This window comes from Carcharodon carcharias, chromosome 13, assembly GCF_017639515.1.
Source record: "Carcharodon carcharias isolate sCarCar2 chromosome 13, sCarCar2.pri, whole genome shotgun sequence".
NCBI lineage: Eukaryota > Metazoa > Chordata > Chondrichthyes > Lamniformes > Lamnidae > Carcharodon > Carcharodon carcharias.
In genome coordinates, this window is record NC_054479.1 from 80,185,500 (window position 1) to 80,208,527 (window position 23,028).

The following is a 23,028-nucleotide window of genomic DNA, read 5'->3' on the forward strand; positions in this document are numbered from 1 at the left end:
CCAGGAATGTTGAGCTGCCAATCCTGCCCTTCTTTTAGCTAAGTCTCGGTCATAGCTATGATATCATACTCCCACGTGCCTATTCTGTGCCCTCAGCTCATCTATCTTATTCCTCAAGCTCCTTGCATTAAAATATATTCCATTTAGCCTTGCTAAACTCACTCCTTTCTTAACTAGCCTATGTTTCCACTGTCTTCTAGACTCATTTACTAGCATTTTAACTTCTAATGCTATCTCAGCTTTACTCCCCTCTGAACTACATTTCAGCATCCCATCCCCCTGCCAATTTAATTTAAATCTGCCCCAACGGCATTAGCAAACCTGTGAGGGTGTTGGTGCCGTTCCTGTTCAAATGTAACCCTTCCAAATTGTACAGGTCCCACCTCCCCCAGAAACAGTCCCAATGCCTCAAGAATCTAAAGCCCACCCTCCTGCACCATCTCTCCTGCCACGCATTCATCTGCTTTATCTTTCTGTTCCTATAGTCACTGCTGCGTGGCACCAGGAGTAACCCAGAGATTACTACCTTTGAAGTCCTGCTTTTCAATTTCCTACCTAACTCCCTGAAGTCTGCTTGCAGGACCTCATTTCTCATTCTTCCTATGTCACATGGACCATGACCTCTGGCTGTTCACCCCTCCCCTTCAGAATGCCCTGCAGCCATTCCATTACATCCTTGACCCTGGCACCCGGGAGGCATCATACCATCCTGGATTCATGTCTACAGCCACAGAATTGCCTGTCTACTCCCCTCACTAATGATTCCCCCAGCACTACTACCCTTTCACACTTCTCCTTCCCGCCCTGAGCAGCTGGACCACCCACAGTGCCATGGCCTTGGCTCTGGTTGGCCTCCACAGAGGAACCGTCACTCTCACCATTTTCCAAGGCCAAAAAACGGTTTGCGAGCAAGATGCACTTGGGGGACTCCCTCGCTACCTGCCTGGTCCCCTTCTTCTCTCTGGCGATCACCTGTTCCCTCTCTGCTTGCACTTAAGCTGTGGGATGACCACTTCCTGAAACGTGCTATCCACGACCCTCTCAGCCTCGTTAATGCACCGTAGTGCCCCCAGCTGCCGCTCAAGCTCCAAAAGCCGGAGCTCGAGTTGCTCCAGTTGGACGCACATCCTACACATAGGGTCATCCAGACGGCCAGAGGTGTCCAGGGTTTCTCACATAGCCCAAGATGTGCAAATTACAGGATTGAGCTCCCCAGACATATCTTAACTAAATCGAATATGGGCCCTTGCTTTTATTTTACCCTTACTCCTACTTGAGTATAGACTAGATGCTAGATCCTCTAGACAGACTAGATCCTCTAGATAGACTAGATTGTCTAGGTGCTGTTACCTGCCTGTCCCAGGGTCCTCCTCTCACTCTCTCCTCTAGGTGCTGCTGACTGCCTGTCCCAGGGTCCTCCTCTTGCACTCTCCTCTAGGTGCTGCTGACTGCCTGTCTCAGGGTCCTCCTCTCACTCTCTCCTCTAGGTGCTGCTGACTGCCTGTCCCAGGGTCCTCCTCTCACACACCCTTCTTCAGCAAGGAAATTATGTTAAACTCGAATAAAAACACTGGGTTGGTCTTATGCATCCTTCCTGCAAAGGTGGCAGGTCCCATTCTGCTGCAGGTGGAGTACATTCCATCAGTACTGCTCCTCCCTGCCCTCACACTGTTGCTAATGTCTGTTGAAAAGGAACCCATATTTCTCACACCAACCTTTTAGCCATGTTTTAATTCTCCTGATGTTTGTCCCTATGCAAATCTGTACTTGGATCATGCAATAATCCAGAGATTATTAACCTTGAGAACCAGCTTTTAATTTTAGCTCCGCACTCCCAATGTTTCCTCAGCCCACTTCCCACCTGTTCCTATCCATAATTCAACCACAACAACTGGACTTTACCCTTTAAAATTACTCTCCAGTTGCTTTGAGATATATGTTACCCTGGCATTGGAAGAAAACATACCTACACTGCCATCTTTCTCTGCCAATAGAGAGACAAAGCAGCAGTTCCCTCAGCAGCACCATCTCTAACCCTCAACATTGCCACCCTCTTTAATGCCAACATTGCCAACCTCTCTCTAACCCCCAACATTACTACCCTCTCTAACCCCAATGTTGCCATCCTCTCTAACTCCCAACATTGCCACCCTCTTGAAAAGATGACATTGCCACCTGTTCTTACCCCTTACATTGCCACCCTCTCTAACCCCAAACACCACAATGCTCATTCCCAACATTGCTATCATCTCTTATTAGGGGTTAATGAGGCTGGTAATGTTGGGGGTTAGAGAGGGTGGCAATGTTGGGTGTCAGATAGGGTGGCAATGTTGGGCATTAGAGAAGGTGGCAATCTTAGGGGTTAGAGGGGGTGACAATGTTCGGCGTTAGAGAGGGTGGTAACGTTGTGCATTGGAGAGGGTGGCAATGTTGGGTTAGAGAGGATGACAATGCTGAGATTAGAGATTGCAACAATGATGGGTTTTAGTGAGTGTGGCAATGTTGGCATTAGAGAGGTTGGCAATGTTGGCATTAGATAGGGTGGCAATGTTGGCATTAGATAGGGTGGCAATGTTGGCATTAGAAAGGTTAGCAAGTTTGAGCATTAGATAGGGTGGCAGTGTTGGGGGTTAGGGAGGTTGACAATGTTAGAGAGGGTGGCAAGTTTGGGTGTCACAGAAGGGGGCAATGTTGGGTGTTAGATAGTGTGGCAATGTTGGGGGTTAGGGAGGTTGGCAATGTTGGGGGTTAGAGAGGGTGGTAATGTTGAGGGTTAGGGAGATTGGCAATCTTGGGGGCTAGAGTAGGTGGTAATGTTTTGATTAGAGTGGGTGGCAATGTTGAGCACTAGACAGTGTGGCAATATTGCGGCTTAGAGAGAGTGGTGATGTTTTGGTTAGAGAGCGGGGCAATATTGTGGGTTAATGAGGGTGGCAATGTTGGCATTAGAGAGGTTGGCAATGATGGGGTTAGATAGACTGGCAATGTTTTGGTTAGAATAAGTGGCAATGTTGAGCACTAGAGAGTGTGGAAATGTTGGGGTTAGAGAAAGTGGCAATGTTGGAGGTTTGGTAGGGTGGCAATATTGCTGTTAGAGATAGTGGCAATGTGGGGGATGAATGAGGGTTGCAATGGTGTTATTAGTGTATGTGGCAATCTTAGGGATTAAAGAGGGTGGCAATGTTGAGGTTAGGGAAATTGGCAATGTTGGCATTTCGAGACTGTGGCAATATTGGGTGTTAGAAGGGGTTGCAATGTTGGGTGTTAGACAGGGTGGCAATGTTGGGTGTTAGGGAGGTTGGTATTGTTGGGGGTTAGAGTGGGTGGCAATTTTCAGGGTTAATGAGCGTGGCAATGTTGGAGTTAGAGAGGGTGGCAATATTGGGGGTTAGACAGTGTGACAATATTGGGTGTTAGAGAGGGAGACAATGTTGGTGGTTTGGTAGGGTGGCAATATTGGCATTAGAGATGGTGGCAATGTTGGGGTTAAAAAGGGTGGCAATGTTGGTGTTATAGAGGTTGATAATGTTGGGATTAGGGAGCGTGGCAATGTTGGGCACTGTAGAGAGTAGCCATGTTCAGGTTCGAGAGTGTGGCAATTTTGGGGGTTTGAGAGGGTGGCAATGTTGGGGGTTAGAGTGGGTGACAATGTTGGGGGTTAGAATGGGTGACAATGTTGGAGGTTAGGGTGGGTGGCAATGTTGGGGGTTAGGGTGCGTGGCAATGTTGGGTTAGATTGGGTGACAATGTTGGGGTTAGAGTGTGGCAACATTGGTGGTTTGGTAGGGTGGGAATATTGGCAGTAGAGAAGGTGGCAAAGTTGGGGGTTAAAGATAGTGACAATGATATGGGCTAGGGAGGTTGGCAATGTTGGGGTTTCATAGTGTAGCAATGTTGGCTGTTAGAGGGCATGGCAAAGGAGGGTGTTAAAGGGGTGGTGATGTTGGCATTAGAGAGGGTGGCAATGTTGTGGGTTAGGGAGGTTGGCAATGTTGGGGTTGCGAGAGTGTGGCAATGTTTGTGGTTAGAGAGGGTAGCAATGTTGGCAGTTAAAGATGTTGGCAATGTTGGGTGTTAGAGAGGGTGGCAATGTTGGGGGTGGGAGCATGGCAATTTTGGGTGTTACAGAGGGTGGCAATATTGGGAGTTAGAGTGGGTGGAAATGTTTTGGTTAGAGTGGGTAGCAATGTTGAGCACTAGAGAGTGTGGAAAGGTTGGGGTTCCAAGATTGTGGCAATGTTGGAGGTTAGAGAGAGTGGCAATTTTGGGGGTTAGACAGGGTGGCAATGTTTGGGGTTAATCAGGGTTGGCATGTTGGGCATTAATGAGGCTGATAATGTTGGGAGTCAGAGAGGGTGGCAATGTTGGGAATTATTGTGAGTGGTATTGTTGGTGATTAGGTAGGGTGGCAATATTGGCATATAGAGTGGTTGTCAATGTTGGTGGTTAGAGACAATGGCAATGTTGGGGGTTAGAGAGGGTGGAAAAGTTGGGGGTTAGAGTGTTTGACAATTTTGGATGTTAGAGGGGGAAGTAATGTTGGGGGTTAGACAGGGTGCAATGTTATGGCTTAGTAAGTGTGGCAATGTGGGCGATTGGGCAAGGTGGCAATGTCAGGGTTAGATATGGTGGCAATGCTGAGGGTTAACAAGGGTGGCAATACTGGCAGATAGAGCAGTTGGCAATTTGGAGGTTAATAAGGGTCGCAGATGGGTAGAGATGATGGCAATGAGCGTTGTGGTGTTTTGGCATAGAGAGGGTGGCAATGTTTTTGGTTCAAGAGGCTGGCAATGTTGGGGTTAATGAGAGTGGTAATGTTGGTAGTTTGAGAGGGTGGCAATGTTGGAGGATAGAGAGGGTGGTAATGTTGGGCTATTTAGAGGGTTGCAAGGTTGGGGGTTAGACATTGTGGCAATGATAGGTTTTAGTGAGTGTGGTAATGTTGGGTATTAGAGTGGGTGGTAATGTTTTGGTTACAGTGGGTGATAATGTTGGGGATTAGTGTGGATGGTTTTTTTTGGTTAGAGTGGGTGGTAATGTTGGGGGTTAGAGGGGTGGTATTTTTTTGGTTAGAGTGGGTGGTAATGTTGGGGGTTAGAGGGGTGGTATTTTTTTGGTTAGAGTGGGTGGTAATGTTGGGGGTTAGAGGGGTGGTATTTTTTTGGTTAGAGTGGGTGGTAATGTTGGGGGTTAGAGGGGTGGTATTTTTTTGGTTAGAGTGGGTGGCAATGTTGAGCACTAGAGAGTATGGAAATATTGGGATTTCGAGATTGTGGCAATGTTAGCATTAGAGAGGAAGGCAATGTTGTGGGTTAGGGAAGTTGGCAATATTGGTGTTTCAAGAGTGTGGCAACATTGGGGTAGAGGGGCTGGCAATGTTGGGTGTTAGACAGGGTGGCAATGTTGGGTGTTAGAGAGATTGGTGCTGTCGGGGGCTAGAGTGGGTGGCAATTTTCAGGGTTAACGAGGATGGCAATGTTGGGGGTTAGACAGGGTGGTAATTTGGGTGTTAGAGAAGATGAAATGTTGGGCTTAGAGGATGCGACAATGTTGGTGATTTGGTAGGGTGGCAATATTGGTGTTAGAGAGGATGGCAAAGTTGGGTGTAAAAGGGGGTCACAATGTTGTGGCTTAGAGAGGGTTAGAGAGGGGGGCACTGTTGGAGGTTAGATAGTTTGGTAATGTTGGGGGATAGAGGGATTGGCAATTTTGGGTGTTAGAGAGGTGGGGTAATGTTGGGCTCTATAGAGGGTGGCAATGTTGGCAGTTTGGTAGGGTGGCAATATTGGCATTAGAGAGGGTGGCATTGTTGTGGGTTAGGGGTTTGATAATGTTGAGGTTTCATAGTGTGTCAATGTTGGGCGTTAGAGAGGGTGGCAGTGTTGGGGGTTAGGGGGTTAGAGGGTGTGGCAATGTTGATGGTTTGGTAGACTGGTAATATTGGTGTTAGGGAGCATGGCAATGTTGGGCACTAGAGTGGGTGGCAATGTTGAGGTTAGACAGGGTTGCAATGTTGGCGGTTAGCGAGGGTGGCAATGTTGGGGGTTAGAGATGTAGTAATATGGGTGGTTTGGTAGGGTGGCAATAGTAGTGTTAGGGAGGGTGGCAATGTATTGGGTTAGAGGGGGTTGAGGCATGGCATTGTTGGGGTAAGAGAGGGTGCCAATATTGAGTGTAAGAGGGATGGCAGTGTTGGGGGTTAGAGACCCTGGCAATGTTGGGCATTAGGGAGGGTGACATTGTTGGGGGTTAGAGATGATGGCACTGTTGGAAATTAGAGAGCTTGGTATTGTTGGGGGTTAGGGTGGGTGGCAATTTTCAGGATTAATGAGGGTGGCAATGTTGGGGGTTTGACAGGGTTGCAATGTTAGTGTTAGATAGGGTGGCAATGTTGTGGGTTAGGGAGGTTGGCAATGTTGGGGTTAGAGCTGATAGCAATGTTGGAGTTAATGAGGGTTTTGGTGGTTTGAGCTTGAGAGCATGGCAGTGTTAGGGGTTGGACTGGGTGGCAATGTCGTCAATTTGACAGGGTGGAATTGTTAGGGTTAAGGAGGGTGGCAATTTGGGAGTTAATGAGGGCTGCAATGTTGGGGTTGAGTGTATGGCAATGTTGGTGGTCAGAGAGCATGTTGGGCATTAGAGAAAGTAGCAATGTTGGGCGTTAGACATGGTGGAAATTTTGGGTGTCAGAGAGGGAGGAAATCTTGGGGGTTAGGGAGCGTGGAAATGTTGGGAGTTAGAGAGGGTGCCAATGTTGGGTATAGGATGGGGTGGCAATGTTGAGTGTAAGATAGGGTGGCAATGTTGGGGGTTAGAGACTGTGGCAATGTTGGGTATAGGATAGGGTGGCAATGTTGGTGGTTAGAGACTGTGGCAATGTTGGGAGTTTGAGAGCATGGTATTGTTGGAGTTAGAGTGCCTGGCAATGTTGGGGATTTATAGGGTGGCAATTTTGGCATTAGCGAGGGTAGCAATGTTGAAGTTGAGAGAGAGTGGCAATGTTGGGGGTTAGAGAGGGTGGCAACACAAACTCTAACCCCCAACATTACCACCCTGTCTAACACCCAACATTGCCATTCTTTCTAACACCCAATATTGTCACCCTCACGAACTGACAATGTTGCCACCCTCATTAACCCCCAACATTACCGCATTCTCCAACTCCAACATTACCACCCCCTCTAACCCATAACATTTCCACCTTCTCTAACACCCATTACCATGATCTCTAACTACCAACACTGCCACCCTCTCTAACAACCAACACTGCCACCCTGTCAAACATTGCCAATATTCACTAAATGCCATCATTGCCACCCTCCCTAAGTCCCAACGTTGCCAACCACTCTAACCGCTAATATTGGCACCTTCATTAACCTGTACATTTCCACCCTATCTAACCCCTGACATTGCCACCCTGTCAAATTGCCAACTTTGCCACTCACATTAACCCCCAATGTTGCCACCCTCTCTAACCCCAACATGCCCACCCTGTTTAACTCCAAACATTGCCATCCCTCTATCCAGCAACATTACCAAACTCACCAAATGCCAACAATGCCTCCCTCTCTAATGCCCAAAATTGCCAATCTCTCTAATTCCCTACTTTTTCATTGTCTCTAACACCCAACATTGCCAATCGCTCTAACTGCCAAAATTGGAACACTCATTAACCCTAACATTACCACCCCATCTAACCCCCAATATTGCCACCCTCTCTAATCCCCAACATTACCACCCTGATTAAACCCAAACTTTGCCACCCTCTCTAAACCTCAACATTGCCATCGCCTCTATTCCCCAACATTACCACCCTCTCTAATATCCAAAATTGACAATCCATTGATCCCCCAACATTACCAAATTATCTAACCTCCAAACAGTGCCTCCCTCTCTAACCCCCATCATTGCAACACTCTCTAACCCCCAACGCTGCGACCCTCTCTAACCCCCATCATTGCAACACTCTCTAACCCCCAACACTGCCACCCTCTCTAACCCCCATCATTGCAACACTCTCTAACCCCCAACACTGCCACCCTCTCTAACCATCAACATTGCGAGTCTCTGTAACTCTAACATTGGCACCCTCACTAAATCCCAACATTGTCACCCTGATTAACCCCCAACATTGCCACCCACTCTAATGCCAAACATTGCCACCCTAATTAACTCCAGAATTGCTTTCATTAACTCGTAACATTGCCACCCTCTCTAAACCCAGCACTGCCAACCTCTCTAATGCTAAAATTGCCACCCTATCAAACCCCCAACATTTTCACGCTCTCTAACCCCAACATTACCACCCTATCTAACCCCCAACATCGCCACACTCTCTAACCCCCAACATTGCTACCCTCTCTAAGCCCCAACATTGCTACCCTCTCTAAGCCCCAACATTGCTACCCTCTCTAAGCCCCAACATTGCCACCCTATCTAACCCCTAACATTGCCAACCGCTCCAACTGCCAACATTGCAAACTTCATTAACCCCCAACATTGCCACTCTATCCAACCCATAACATTATCACCCTCTCTAACCCCTAACATTGCCTCTCTCTCTCACCCCCAAAGTTTCCCCTCACTAAGCCGCAACATTGCCCCCCCTCTAACACGCATCATTGCCTCCGTCTCTAACCCCCAACATTACTACCCTCATTAACCCACAACATTGCCTCCCTCTCTAACGCCCAACATTTCCACCCTCATTAACCTCAACATTGGCACCCTCTCAAAAGGCAAACATTGCCACACTCATTAACACTCATTGACATTGCCATCTTCTCTAAGAAACAATATTGCCACCCTCTCAAACTGACGACATTGCCACCCTCTCTAACCTCAACATTGCCACCCACATTAACCCCCAACATTGCCACCCTCTCTAACCTCAACATTGCCACCCACATTAACTCCCAACATTGCCACCCTCTCTAACTCCCAACATTGCCACCCTCTCTAACGCCCAACATTGTCACTGTCTCGAACTGACCATATTGCCACCCTCATTAGCCCCCATCATTGCCACCCTTTCTAACCCCAACATTTCCACCGTCTCCAACGTCAATATTGCCACCCTCTCTAACGCCAAACAATGCCACCCTCTCAAACCAACAACATTGCCAACTTTGCTAACTCCCAATGTTACCACCCTCATTAAGCCCCAATATTGCCAACCTCTCCACATCCAACATTGCTATCCTCTCAACCCCAACATTGCCACCCTCACAAACTGATTGCCAGCCACTCTAACCTCAACATTGCCAACCTCTCTAACCCCCAACATTACCACCCTCATTATACCCCAACTTTGCTATATTCTTTAACGCCAAACGTTCCCACCATTATTAAGCCCCAACATTACCACCCTCTCTAGCCCCAATATTGCCACCCCCTCGAACCGACAGCATTGCCAGCTTCCTTAAACCTCGATATTGCCGTCATCTTTAACTCCAAACATTGCCACCCTCATTAACACCCAACACTGCCACCATCTCTAACCCCTAACATTGGCACCCCGCATTAACCCCAACTTTGGCACTCCATGACACCATCGATATTGCCATCCTATTGAACCAACAACATTACACCCCCTCTAACCCCTAACATTGCCACCCTCTCGAACTGATGGTATAGCCAACCTCATTAACATCTAGCATCGCCACCCTCTCTAACCCCCAACATTACCATCACTTCCAATGCCCAACATTGCCAAACTCATTAACCCCTAACATTACCACCCTCTATAACCCCCAACATTGCCACCCTCTCGAACTGACAACATTGCCACCCTCACTAACCCCCAAGGTTGCTGCCCTCATTAACCCCCAATATTGCCACCCTCTGTAACCCCCAACATCGCCATCGTCTCTAACTCCCAACATAGCCACCATCTCTAAACCCCAACTTTACCATGCTCTCTAGCCCCAACATAGCCACCCTCTCTAACCCCATCTAATTCCCTGGTTACCCTCAGTGACCAGGATGTGGGCTTCGCTGGCTGGACCAGCATTTATTGCCCATCCCTAGCTGCCCTTGAGAAGGTGGTGGTGAGCTGCCTTCTTGAACTGCTGTAGCCCATGTGGTGTTGGTGCACCCACAGTGCTGTTAGGGAGGGAGTCCCAGGATTTTGACCCAGCGACAGTGAAGGAACAGCGAGATATTTTCAAGTCAGGATGGTGAGTGACTTGGAGGGGAACTTCCAGGTGGTGGGGTTCCTTCCAGGTAGTGGGGTTCCCATCTATCAGCTGCCCTTGTCCTTCTTTTGGAGGGTGCTATCCAAGGAGCCTTGGTGAATTCCTGCAGTGTAACTTGTAGATGGTACACACTGCTGCTACTCATGTGGACACTAGCCCCCAGATGTTAGTAAGGAGGATAGTGCAAGTCGACAGGGCTGAATTTGCTGTTATTGTTTCCAGTGCCTAGGTCAATGCAAGTTGGTCCATCCAGTTTTATTCCTTTTTTGAGACTTTGTAGTGGTTTCAGAGTCAACCACATTGCTGTGGGTCTGGAGTCATGTGTAGGCCAGACCAAGTAAGGACAGCAGATTTCCTTCCCTAAAGGGCATTAGTGAACCAGATGGGTTGTTACAACAATCAACAATGGTTTCATGGTCATCATTAGACTTTTAATTCCAGATTTAATTCCAGATGCCGTGGTGGGATTTGAACCCAGGTCCCCAGAGCATTACCCTGGGTCTCTGGATTCCTACAATACCATCACTTCCCCTGGCAAATGTACTCAACAACTGCATAATGACTAAGCATTAACAGCTCTTTGGAGTCCAAAGATTCCCGACCCTCTGAGTGAAAATATTTCTCCTCCTCACAGTCCTAAATGGTCAGCCCCCTATCCTGAGATAATGCCACCGTGTTCTAACCAGACAGAGGAAACGGCTTCTCCCCATCTACTCTATCAACCCATCTCAGAATCTGATATGTTTTAATGAGATCACCTCTCGTTCTTCTAAACTGCAGAGAACATCAGCCCATTCTATTCAATCTTTCCCTATAAAACATCCCTGCCTGTCCACAAGCATGACCCAGGCCTTCCTGTCTCTTGCCACTTCAACACACCATCCTGCGCTCACGCCCACATGTCCATCTTTAGCCTGCTGCATTGTTCCAGTGAAGCTCAACACAAACTGGAGGAACAGCACCTCATCTTCTGACTAGGCACTTTACAGCCTTCCGGACTCAACATTGAGTTCAACAACTTCAGATCATGAACTCTCTCCTCTATCTTCACCCCTTTTTCAATCCCTTTTTTAAAATGTATTTTTATTTTTTCTTTACTTATTTTTATTCATTTATTCATTATTTTATCCCCTTTACATCCCCCTTTTTATCCCGCTCACAGTACTCCAAGGGTGGGCAACCAACGCCCTATAATTTTGTGGCCAGGCTGCCTTATTCTTGTACTCCAATCCTCTTGTAATAAAGGCCAACATATCATTTGCCTTCCTAATTGCTTGCTGTACCTGCATGTTAATTTTTTGTACTTTGTGAACAAAGACACTGAAATCCCTCTGAATCCCAACATTTACCAGTTTCTCACCATTTAAAAATACAAAACTTTTTTTAATTCTTCCTACCTGGTGGACAGCTGGACACCTCCTCACCTTATTCTCTAGCTGTGAAGTTCTTAGCCACTCATTAACCACTCTCTATCCCTTTGCAGCCTCTATGTGTCTTCCTCAAAGTTTCCTTTCCTATCTAGTTTTGAATTATTAGCAGACTTTGATACATGACTCTTACTGTTCCAGAAGCTTCTTGGAAAACAAGGAGGGTAGCCTCTTCCTCCCAAACACTCTCCTTCCACCATTAAACTCAGCCTTCGGGTTGGTTTCCACTCTGGTCTCAGAGCATCTTATCTAAGGTCTATGATAACCAGAGTAACTGGCTCTCCAGCCACTCTCTGCTCTCTTTGACCTTTCCTCACTATTTCATGAAGTACAAAAGCAAAAGTGAATTTTGCCATTCACACCCCCTCTGGACACATCTTTTGTTTCTTTACTTTTCCCGTTACTGCTCCCATTGGCGCTGCACCGCCAAATCTTTTATTATTTAATCTCTGCTGTCTTCCACCTTATCACAGGTCCTCCCCCCCAACCTTTTGATTTTTAAACCAACCCTCCCCCCTTTCAAACTTGCTTCAACCTGATTACATTTCTAACTTTCCCAGCTCTGATGAAAGTTTGTTGACCTGGAACATTAGCAATGTTTCTCTCTCCACAGATCCTCTCTGACCCGTTGAGTATTTCCAGCACTTTCTATTATTTTTTTCCCTGAGGAAATTCCCTCTCCTGGTTCCATTCTAGCTGCCTTCATCAATTTCATCTTTAACCTCTCCAACTCCTGAGTTGCCTGCCTCCTGAATTTGACCCCACACGAACTCCAACTTATCTAAATGGAAACTACCTGAATTCTAGAACACATGAAATCTCTCTCATGTCAATCTCTCCCCAGACCCCACCTATCACTGGCCTCTGAAGAAGGGTCATACAGACTAGAAACGTTAACTCTGTTTCTCTCCCCACAGATACTGCCAGACCTGCTGGGATTTTCCAGCATTTTCTGTTTTTATGTATTTTATATATTTGAAATTTCTCTCATCTATTTTTCATTCCTTGGTAACCTCCTCTGGCATTTTATGAAATTGAAATTCCTTATTCACAATCCTCTCCACTGCCTCTCCCGCCTTCCTGCAGCTACCGTCACAAACTCTCCAACCTGGGGCAAAATGTTATGCCTCACGGGCGGGCATAAAGCAGAGCGAGGAGACGTTAGGCAAGCATCCCAATGTCATCCCACAGGCACGCGATTTTAATCTTAAGGTTGGTGGGAGCGTTCAGGCATCGGATCTGTGCCCAATATCAAGTAAGAGGTCATTTAAGGCCATTAAAAAGCTAATTGAACCTGATTTTACGTCACCAGTGCAATTTTGCGCTTGACGTACAGGCAAAACAAGCAGGTGGGCAGCCCACATTTTACAAAGCCTCATCCAAAGGTGGGGTTAAAAGAGTCAGCAGCATTGCCAGTGTGAGTAGTGAGGAGTTTAGGAGATAGTTTGTTGCTGGTTGCTTATTTGAACTTGGCAGCTTCTTCTCTGTTCTGAGTTTCATTCTTATCATTTCTAGGCTTTATTTCAGGACTCATTGTTGTCTCCAAGGACCCCAGAGGATTCAGACCATGTGGACCCTTCCAGGTATCAGACAGGCTTCCCTTACCCTAGTAATGGGGATTTTGGTCTCTGCTGGAGGCACTTCCTCTGAAGAGGAAGAGAGGGGCAGAAGGGAGAGGAGGCCAGGTGTCCCAATGCAGCTTCCAGGGGACAGACCTGTGGGAGGGGAGGCACAGGCACAAGGAGCGCTAGGCCAGCAGGAAGTCCAAGGCGGAAGGGGCTGCAAAAGACGCTACTATCCTGCTGCCAGGGTTTACAGGCGGGGATGCAGCTGCCCCAATATGTCCAAGATGCAATGTCGAAGGAGGTTCCGCTTCTCAAGGGAGACAGTCAACGCTATCTGTCAGAGGATCGGGCCTGAGATAGCTCTGACTGTGTGGGTGGACACCTCATACCAGTGGCTCTGAATTTCTATGTCTCCGGCTCTTTCCAGGGGTCAGTGGGGGATCTGTGTGGAGTCTCCCAATCAGCTGCCCACAGTTGCGTCAAGCTGGTGACAGAAGCTCTGTTCAGGCAGGTAATGACATTTATTCATTCCCATACGGATGAAGCCAGTCAGGCTGAGCGAGCCAGAGGCTTTGCAGCAATTGCTGGGTTCCCCCACATCCAGGGTGCCATTGACTGCACACATGTGGCCATCAAGGCACCAGCGTCAGCCGGGTGCCTTCGTCAACAGGAAGGGCTTCCACTCCATGAACGTGCAGATAGTGTGTCACCACAGGATGCAGATTCTGCAAGTCTGTGCAAGGTACCCTGGTAGCTCCCATGATGCTTACATCCTGAGGCACTCCCAGGTGCCGAGGCTCTTCAGTGCTCCAGACCGACTGGATGGATGGCTGCTGGGTGACAAAGGCTATCCATTGAAAAGGTGGCTCATGATGCCTCTCCGCCACCCAAGAACAGAGGCAGAACAGCGGTATAATAGGAGTCATGCCTCCACAAGGGCGGTGGCAGAGAGGACCATGGGTCTTCTCAAGTTGTGCTTCCGATGCCTGGACCGTTCAGGGGGTGTACTACAATATCCCCGAGAGTGGGTGTCACTGACAGTGGTCGCATGCTGCACTCTCCACAATCTGGCACTGGCAAGGGGGGACCACTGGAGGAAAAGGTTCTTGATGCAGCTCCACAGGCCACATAAGATGAATCCAGTAGTGAGTCAAGAGGAGCACGGTGAGGAGAACGCGGATGGCGTGGAGCAAGACCTCGGTAACCTGCAGGGAGGCAGGGTCACCAGGGATGCCTTGATCCAATGTTCCTTCAGCTAGTCTGCTAAAGATCAGCTTCCACCTCATGCCAGGGCTGCTGTCTCCATCCCAGATGTCTGAAATGACCCTTTCATTTCAACACAAAGAACACCCAGTGCCTGTGCAATAAAGTTCAGAGCCATCACATCCAGCATTAAACACAGGCGTACACTGCACCAATAAAATGAAAAGGTGAAGCATACTCAGGCCATGACGATAAAAACAAAATTTATATCATTTTCACAATCCAGACAGATTAACATCACCTTCTCTGGTCTTCATTCGCAGACCAGTAAACATAAACAAATCATTACACGACAGAAGATCACCCATGAACAGTCCCTCTTCTGTCGTGTAATGTTGTGTTTATGTTTACTGGTCTGCGAATGAAGACCAGAGAAGGTGATGTTAATCTGTCTGGATTTTGAAAATGATATAAATTTTGTTTTTTGTGGGTGCTACATCTTGGTGCTCCCCCGTCGCTGGCACTGGCATTGGAGACAGCTGCCTGTCTGTGACCTCTCCACTTGGTTATGGGCTGTCTTCCCCCGAAAGAACAGAGGAGTATTGATGAATCCACTCTCTACCTGCAGCGCCATTGCAGCCTGGCCAATCCCAGCTGAGGAACATCTTGCAGGGCACATCTGAGTCATGGACCTCAAGCCGTAAGGCACTCAGTCCAAGCAGCCAGGGCTCACCCCCTTGGCCAGCTCCGGCATCATTGACAGTTGGCACTCACACTAACACCCCGGAGCTCCATGGGAAGGACAGCCAGATCTTAAACCCTTCACCACACTGATCCATGCCAACATGGTACTCACCCATGCTGAGTGCAGCAGGTCATTAAACCTTTTGCAGCACTGCACCTATGTGCACCATACAACATCGTGGCTGCTGACCAGCGCTGCCACCTTCTCCCCCCAAGCTCTTTTTGTTAGGTGCGGTGATCAGTCCTTCCATCTCTGAGGACGAGGGTGTCCCTCCCGGCAGCAACCTCCTCCAGGGAGACCACGAGGCACTCATCCGAAAACCAGGAGGCCAAGCACATGCCTGACCTGCCCTCCTGACTGGCGTTACCAGCCACACTTGGTGCCATAATGTTGGAGTTCAGAAAGCTGCAGATATGCTGCCCCCAGGGGCGCTCTCTGTCGTTTTTAAACCACCCATTGGATCAGGCAGCCAACAGGCCCCGTTCGACCCCCACCCCCAGCCCCATCCCCATCCCAATCCCCACCCCCGCCTCCGGCCCGGCCCCCGCCCCCGTCCCCATCCCCGCCCAGCCCCAGCCCTCGCCCCCACCCCCATCCCCACCCCCACCCCTTGCCCCCGCCCCTGCCCCCACATCCATCCCTGCCCAGCCCCCTCCCCCATCGCTGCCCTGCCCCCGCCCCCTCCCCAGTCCCCACCGAGCCCCTGCCCCAGCCCCACCCCCAACCCCGCCCAGCCCCTGCCCCCGCCCCCACCCCATCCCTGCCCAGCCACCGTCCCCACATCCGCCCCGCCCCCGCCCCCACCCCCATCCCCGCCCAGCCACCGTCCTCGCCCCTACACTCATCCCCGCCCAGCCCCGCCCCCACCCCCATGGCTGCCCTGCCCCCGCCCCCACCCCCATCCCTGCCCAGCCACCGTCCCCACACCCGCCCCAGCCCCCGGCCCCACCCGCACCCCCATCCCCGCCCAGCCCCCGCCCAGCTCCCACCCCCACCCCCACCCCTATCCCAACCAAGCCCCTGCCCCCCACCCCCGCCCAGCCCCCGCCCCTGCCGCCATCCCCATCCCTGACCAGCCCCCAGCCCCATTGCTGCCCTGCCCTCACCCCCACCCCCATCCCCGCCCAGCCCCTGCCCCCGCCCAGCCCCCGCCCTCGACCCCACCCCCATACCCACCCAGCCCCCGTCCTCACCCCACCCCCATCCCCAACACTCGCCTCCACACCCATCCCCGCCCAGCCCCCGCCCCCACCCCCACCCCCATCCCCGCCCAGCCCCCAACTCCATCCCCGCCCCCATTCCCGCCCCACACCCGCCCCACCCCATCGCCGCCCAGTCCCCGCCCCCGCCCTCGCCCCCACCCCCGCACCAACCCCCTGCCCCCGCCCCCTCCCCCACCCCCAACCCCGCCCAGCCCCCGCCCCCGTCCCAATCCCCGCCCAGCTCCCCGCCCCCGCCCACACCCCCAGCCCCACCCAGCCCCCCGCCCCCGGCCCGCCCACACCCCCATCCCTGCCCAGCCCCCACCTTCGCCCCCACCCGCATCCCCTGCCCCTGCCCCCTCCCCTACCCCTATCCCCACCCAGCTCACGCCCCCATGCCAGACCCCACCCCCTGCCCCACCCCCTCCCCCACCCCCATCCTTGCGCCGCCCCCGCCCCCGGCCCAATCCCATCCCCGCCCAGCCCCCACCCTCGACCCCACCCAGCCACCGTACCCAAACCCGCCCCCGCCCCCGGCCCCACCCCCACACCCGCCCCTGCCCCCGTCCCCGCCCTCACCCTGATCCCCATCCCCGCCCAGTCCCCAACTCCATCCCCGCCCCCATTCCCGCCCAGCCCCCTCCCCTACCCCCATCCCCAACCAGCCCCCGCCCCACACCAGCCCCCAAACCCTGCCCCCGCCCCATCACCCACCCCCACCCCCATCACCGCCCCGTACCCGCCCCGCCCCATCGCCGCCCAGTCCCACCCCGCCCTCGCCCCCACCACCGCACCAACCCCCTGCCCCCGCCTCCTCCCCCACCCCATCCCCGCCCAGCCCCCGCCCCCGCCCCCATCCCCGCCCAGCCCCCGCCTACACCCCCATCCCCGCCCAGACCCCACCTTCTCCCCCCACCCCCATCCCCGCCCAGCTCCCGCCCCCACGCCAGACCCCACGCCCTGCCCCCGCCCCCTCCCCCACCCCCATCCCGGCGCCGCCCCCGCCCCCGCCCCGCCCCGCCCCCATCACCGCCCAGCCCCCGCCCCCATCCAGCCCCCAACCCCGGCGCCCAGCTCAGCCCTCGCCCTCATCCACACCTCCTCCCCCACACCCACCCCCCGCCACACCCCTGGCCCCCGCCCCCATCGCCGCCCAACCCCCGCCCAGCCCCCGCCCTCGCCCCCACCCTACCCTCATCCCCGCCCAGCCTGCACCCCCACCCCCACCCCCATCCCCACCGCACCCCACCCCTGCCCAGCTTCAGCCCCCACCCCCACCCCCGCTCCCACCCCTACCCCCATCACTGCCCAGCCCGCACCCCCACCCCCACCTCACCCCACCCCTGCAGCTTCAGCCCCCACCCCCATCCCCGCCCTGCCCCCGCCCCCTCCCCTACCCTCACCCTCACCCCCACCCCCATCCCCACCCCCATCCCCACCCAGCCCCCGCCCCTGCCCCCACCCCCATCTGCGCTCAGCCACTGCCCTCCCCCCCATCCCCACCCAGCCCCCGCCCCCCTGCACCATCCCTGTCCAGCACCACCCCAACCCTACCCCCGCCCCCGTCCCCAACACTACATCAGCGCCCCCCCCGAATCCCCCTCACTCCTCCACCCCTCTTCCAAAGAGTGCCCTAGTGTTTGTATACGTATTAAAATGCCATGCAGCTGCCATTTAGAAATATTGAGTGGAATTTTCCCAGATTTGCACAAGTGTGGTAGCGGGCAGGACAAAGGACATTTTACCTGCCGGCCACAATGGGGGTTTTCGCGCTGTATCATCCCATTCCCACCTCATTCATCATGAAGCCACGGAAAACACGCTGTCTTGCTGGTGGGCGGCCTCTGATTTGCCCGCCACGCTATTACCTCGCCAGTTCCTCACACCAGGCACCATATTTAAACTGCAGCCGAGTGCAGGCTCCTCAATGTTTGCAGCCCAGGGCTGCTCCAGTGAAGGATTGACCCCAAAAACCAAGAAGAGTGAAGTCCCCCAATTCAGTGACACATCTCTGGGACACCTTCTGGACATTGTGGAGGCTCGTCGTGGTGTCCTCTACTCCTGCACTGGCTGCAGGAGGTCCATTAGTCTCTTGGGAGGGGGTGGCAGAGGTGGTCAGTGCCAACACTGCACCAAAGAGGTCGGCCATCCATTCGCATCTAATGAAAAGAGCTTGGGAGGTGGTGACAGTGCTGCTCAGCAGCCATGGTCTCATCTGTGCCACCAGAGTAAGGCAATAATTTCATCACTCCCAACTCACAAGGCCCTCACACATTCACTGGCATCTCACTCACTGTCAGCTCAAGGGACATCGCCACTCTCTCTCTCACACACACCCTCACATCTCCATCTGGCCTCACCTGCTCTTGAGACTGCCCCCTCAGCCCTCACCATCTTGAGGCCATTTGCACAGATCAACATAGGCCCCCCACACACATTCTGGGATACCCTCCTTCCCCAGTACAGCCCTCACCCTGCAGCCTCTTCACTTACCTGAGACCACTTCTCCCCCTTCCCCAAGCAAGCCTTAGCCCTGCAGTTGTTGAGAAGCCACCCCCACCTTATGCTGGCCTGGTGGGTAGAGACCTGCCCGTGAGCCCCCTAAAAGTGATGTGGTGCTGCCTGTGAAGCCTGGCGCTGATGACTGTGAGCGCTGCCTGAAGCAAGGAAGGCCATCAAACCCCAAAGTCCCGAGCGAAGTGCAGCTTGCCAGGTGCACATTGCTTATGAACAGGTGTGAAACACATCAGTGTACAATCATGCTGACGTGCCCGGATGGTCTAGCATGGGGGGGATGGGGTGATTCTGCTGAGCAGGGTTTATAATGAGGTGCAGATGTATTGAAATTAGGTTCCTGATGTGTGGTGGTGGGAAACATGGCCCAGCATTGACAAGCAGAGCGGACGACTGTAAACTGGGTTCACGACGGCGTGAAACCTATTTTTGGCCTTCCCGGCATATTGTTCACTTCCACCCGCCAGGATGCCCGACACCCACAGGCACGGAAAATCCACCCATTGTTGAAATGTACAGAGGGCACATTGGTTGCGTATTTTAAAAAATAACAGCGCACAGAAAAATCAAACACTCTGAAATATCCAGTTAATACAACACACCTTCAGGGAAAGAAAGACTTGCATTTCTGAGGCACCTTTCATAAACTCAGAGTGCCCCAAACACTTTCCAGCCAATGAAGTACTTTGAGCTACAGTCACTGTTGTAATGTAGGAAGCGGGGCACAGCAAGATCCCACAGACAGCAATGTGACAATAGGCCAGTTAATCAGTTTTAGTGATGTTGGTTGAGGGATTGATACTGCTCTGGACACTGGGGAAAGCTCTTGAATAGTTCCGTGGGACCTTTCCCATTAACCTGTGAGGACAGACAGTGCCTTGTTTTAATATCTCAGCCAAGAAATGGCACTTCAACAATGCAGCCTTCACTCAGTTCTACACTGGAGAATCAGCCTGGATTATATGCTCAAGCTTTTGGGTGCAATTTGAGTTTATGACCACCTGGCTCAGAGGTAAGAGTGAGCCAAGGCTGATACTATCACACTAATATTTAGTCAGCATTTTAACATTCTGAATATTAATAGCATGGTATTTCAGTGGTTTTAGATGATCTTTTCATTCATAAACCTTCAAAAGCCAATAGAAAGCATACTGTGTTTCATTCAATGTGAGAAACACACTGTGTTTCATTCAATGTGAGAAACACACTGTGTTTCATTCAATGTGAGAAACATACCATGTTTCATTCAATGTGAGAAACATACTGTGTTTCATTCAATATGAGAAACATACTGTGTTTCATTCAATGTGAAAAACATGCTGTGTTTCATTCAATGTGAGAAACATACTGTGTTTCATTCAATGTGAGAAACATACTGTGTTTCATTCAATGTGAGAAACATATTGTGTTTCATTCACTGTGAGAAACATGCCGTGTTTCATTCAATGTGAGAAACATACTGTGTTTCATTCAACCTGTCAAGCAAATGAAATGAAATGCAAGTTTATGAAGTACGAAGGTCTTTTCAGAACCCAGTCTAATCCTGTGATGCACACATGCTAACACACATACACTATCACAAACAATCACACACACTGCGCTAAAACACACACACTGACAGTCTAACTCACACACAATCAGGCACATAGGCTAACACATGCACACAAACACACATAATCACACACACACATGCTAACATACACACACTAGCACACATGCTAATACACACACAATAACACATAATCACACGCACACATGCTAACCCACACACTAGCATGCTAGCACACAACAGTCTCACACACACACGCTAACACACCATCTTCCAAACAGGCTAACACACAGTCACACACACAGTCTAACACACACAATCGCACACACACACTAACGCACACACAGTTACACATGCATGCTAGCACATACACAATCATACACATGCTAACACACACACACACACACAATCACACACATTCTAACACACACACACATTCTAACACACACACAATCACACACATTCTAACACACACACAATCACACATATGCTAACACACACAATCACGCAAGCATGCTAATACACACACAATCACACACACACGCTAACTGGCACACAATCACTCACATGCCAACACATACACACACTATCACACACACCTGCTAACACACACATGCTGCCACACACACTTACAATCACACACACAGGCTAACACACGACCATCCAGACAGGTTAACACACAATCACATACAGTTTAATGCACACAAAATCACATGCACACACTATCACACACACATATGCTAACCCACACACTAGCACACATGCTAATACACACACAATAACACATACACATTATCACACACACACATGCTAACGCACACACTAGCACACACACTGACACACACAGGCTAACACACACACAATAACACATACACATTAACACACTCATAGATGCTAACACACACATGCTAACACATGTTAATGTACACACTAACACACACAATCACACTCATACACTGACATACATAACCATACACACATTAACACAGATGTGTACCTTGGTAACTGATCTTCTCTGGGAGTAGCTGGTCTTGAAAGGCTGTGTCTGGAGTGTGCCTTGCTGAGGGGAAAAAGATACTCAGAGCTGCTTTCGTGGCTTCGTCTTGTCGGTTATACTCATCGTCTGAATTGATTAGGGAAATAAAGGAAGCCTATTAGGAGAGCATGTAACTGGTTAATATGAGGTGTCTGTCATAATAAAATCCGATCAAACACCAGACTATAAGTATAAATTCAACATCAGGCCAGGCTGACTGTATGAAGTCAGTCCTGGTCCACATGGGGATCTATTGCAGCTTTGTGAATCTGATTCTCCACCTGGGCAGCTCTCATTCTAACTGAGCTTCCTGTCAAAGTCTCATTTCTGTCACTGCAGTGAATGGAAATTAACAAAACAGACCGGGAGGTTTTTTTCCATCCTTTTCATTTTAAGGAAAAGCTACTGGTGACCAGGTTTTTCTTTCCGATTGTAGCCATCAATAATTAACTGGTACATTTATCCCATTCTGTAAACAGTGCAAACATGGAGCACAATTAATCTTTGCAGCGATCATGAGCACCAAGCTTTGCAGAGTTGGCTTTAGGAAATGGGAAACCCACTGGATGAGAATTGTTCTAACTTCGGAGTCAGACTGAGCTGCACCTGTACATATCAAACGCCCTGCTCCCAGTTCGCTTCACAATCGCTTTATTTAGAAATGATCTCTTGGGCCTGCTCGTAATTCAACAAAACTGTTCCATCAACTTCCAAAAGGCTTTCATTTCCAGCATTTTTTTTTCAAAGTTTAAAACACCCCGAATTTCTTTTGACAAAATCCAAATCCTTTCTATAAGTGGACAGAGCACTAAGGAGCACACTCACCAGCTGCTGCAGCCTCTCCCCTCGGGGCTTCGGGACCGCTGTACCTGTTCCCAGCTCCTGTGCCCGCCTGCTCCGTGTGGGGTCCCTCCTTCCTGAACATGGCTCTATCCACCTGCAGGGCATCTTCACCTTCTGACTGCTCTCCTGTCGGCTGGGGAGACCTGGCACACCTCCCCCCATCAAAAACAGCATCTCTGAGTTTAACATGGCTATCCCTCTGCTTTAGCTGGTGCCTCTGGATGGGAGGTAGACTGTCGGGGGCATTGAGTTCACGGTCATAGGAGACCATCCTGGGGGGAGAGGCTCTACCATCTGTGTAGAATTCGGTCCCTTGTGTGGCCATGTCCGAAGCGAATTCATTCTGATCTCTCTGTTTCCATCCGCTGTGAAGCAGCCTGTGAGGGCTTCGCCTGAAAAAAAGGGAATATCACTTTCAAATAAAGATCACCGGTATAATAATACTCAGCTCCTGTCCCGGGCCACCCTGTGGGATCATGCCGTGCACTCACTCCAATCACTGAACCGTGTCAAAGCTGCCATCGTATTTTATCCCTGATATTCAGGCAGATTTGATCGAGATTTTCAAAATCAATGTTCTGCCCCCACGATCACAAGATCTGATGATTCTTTTTTTAAAGAAAGCTTTTCTACCCTCCTGCCAGTTACCATAGCGATTTCGTTTTTTCCGCTGGTATCAGATTGGCTGAGGAATAGCTATCCTTCCGTGTTCTGAGAGCTTCACACGCTTAACTCTGGGTCTGAGAGC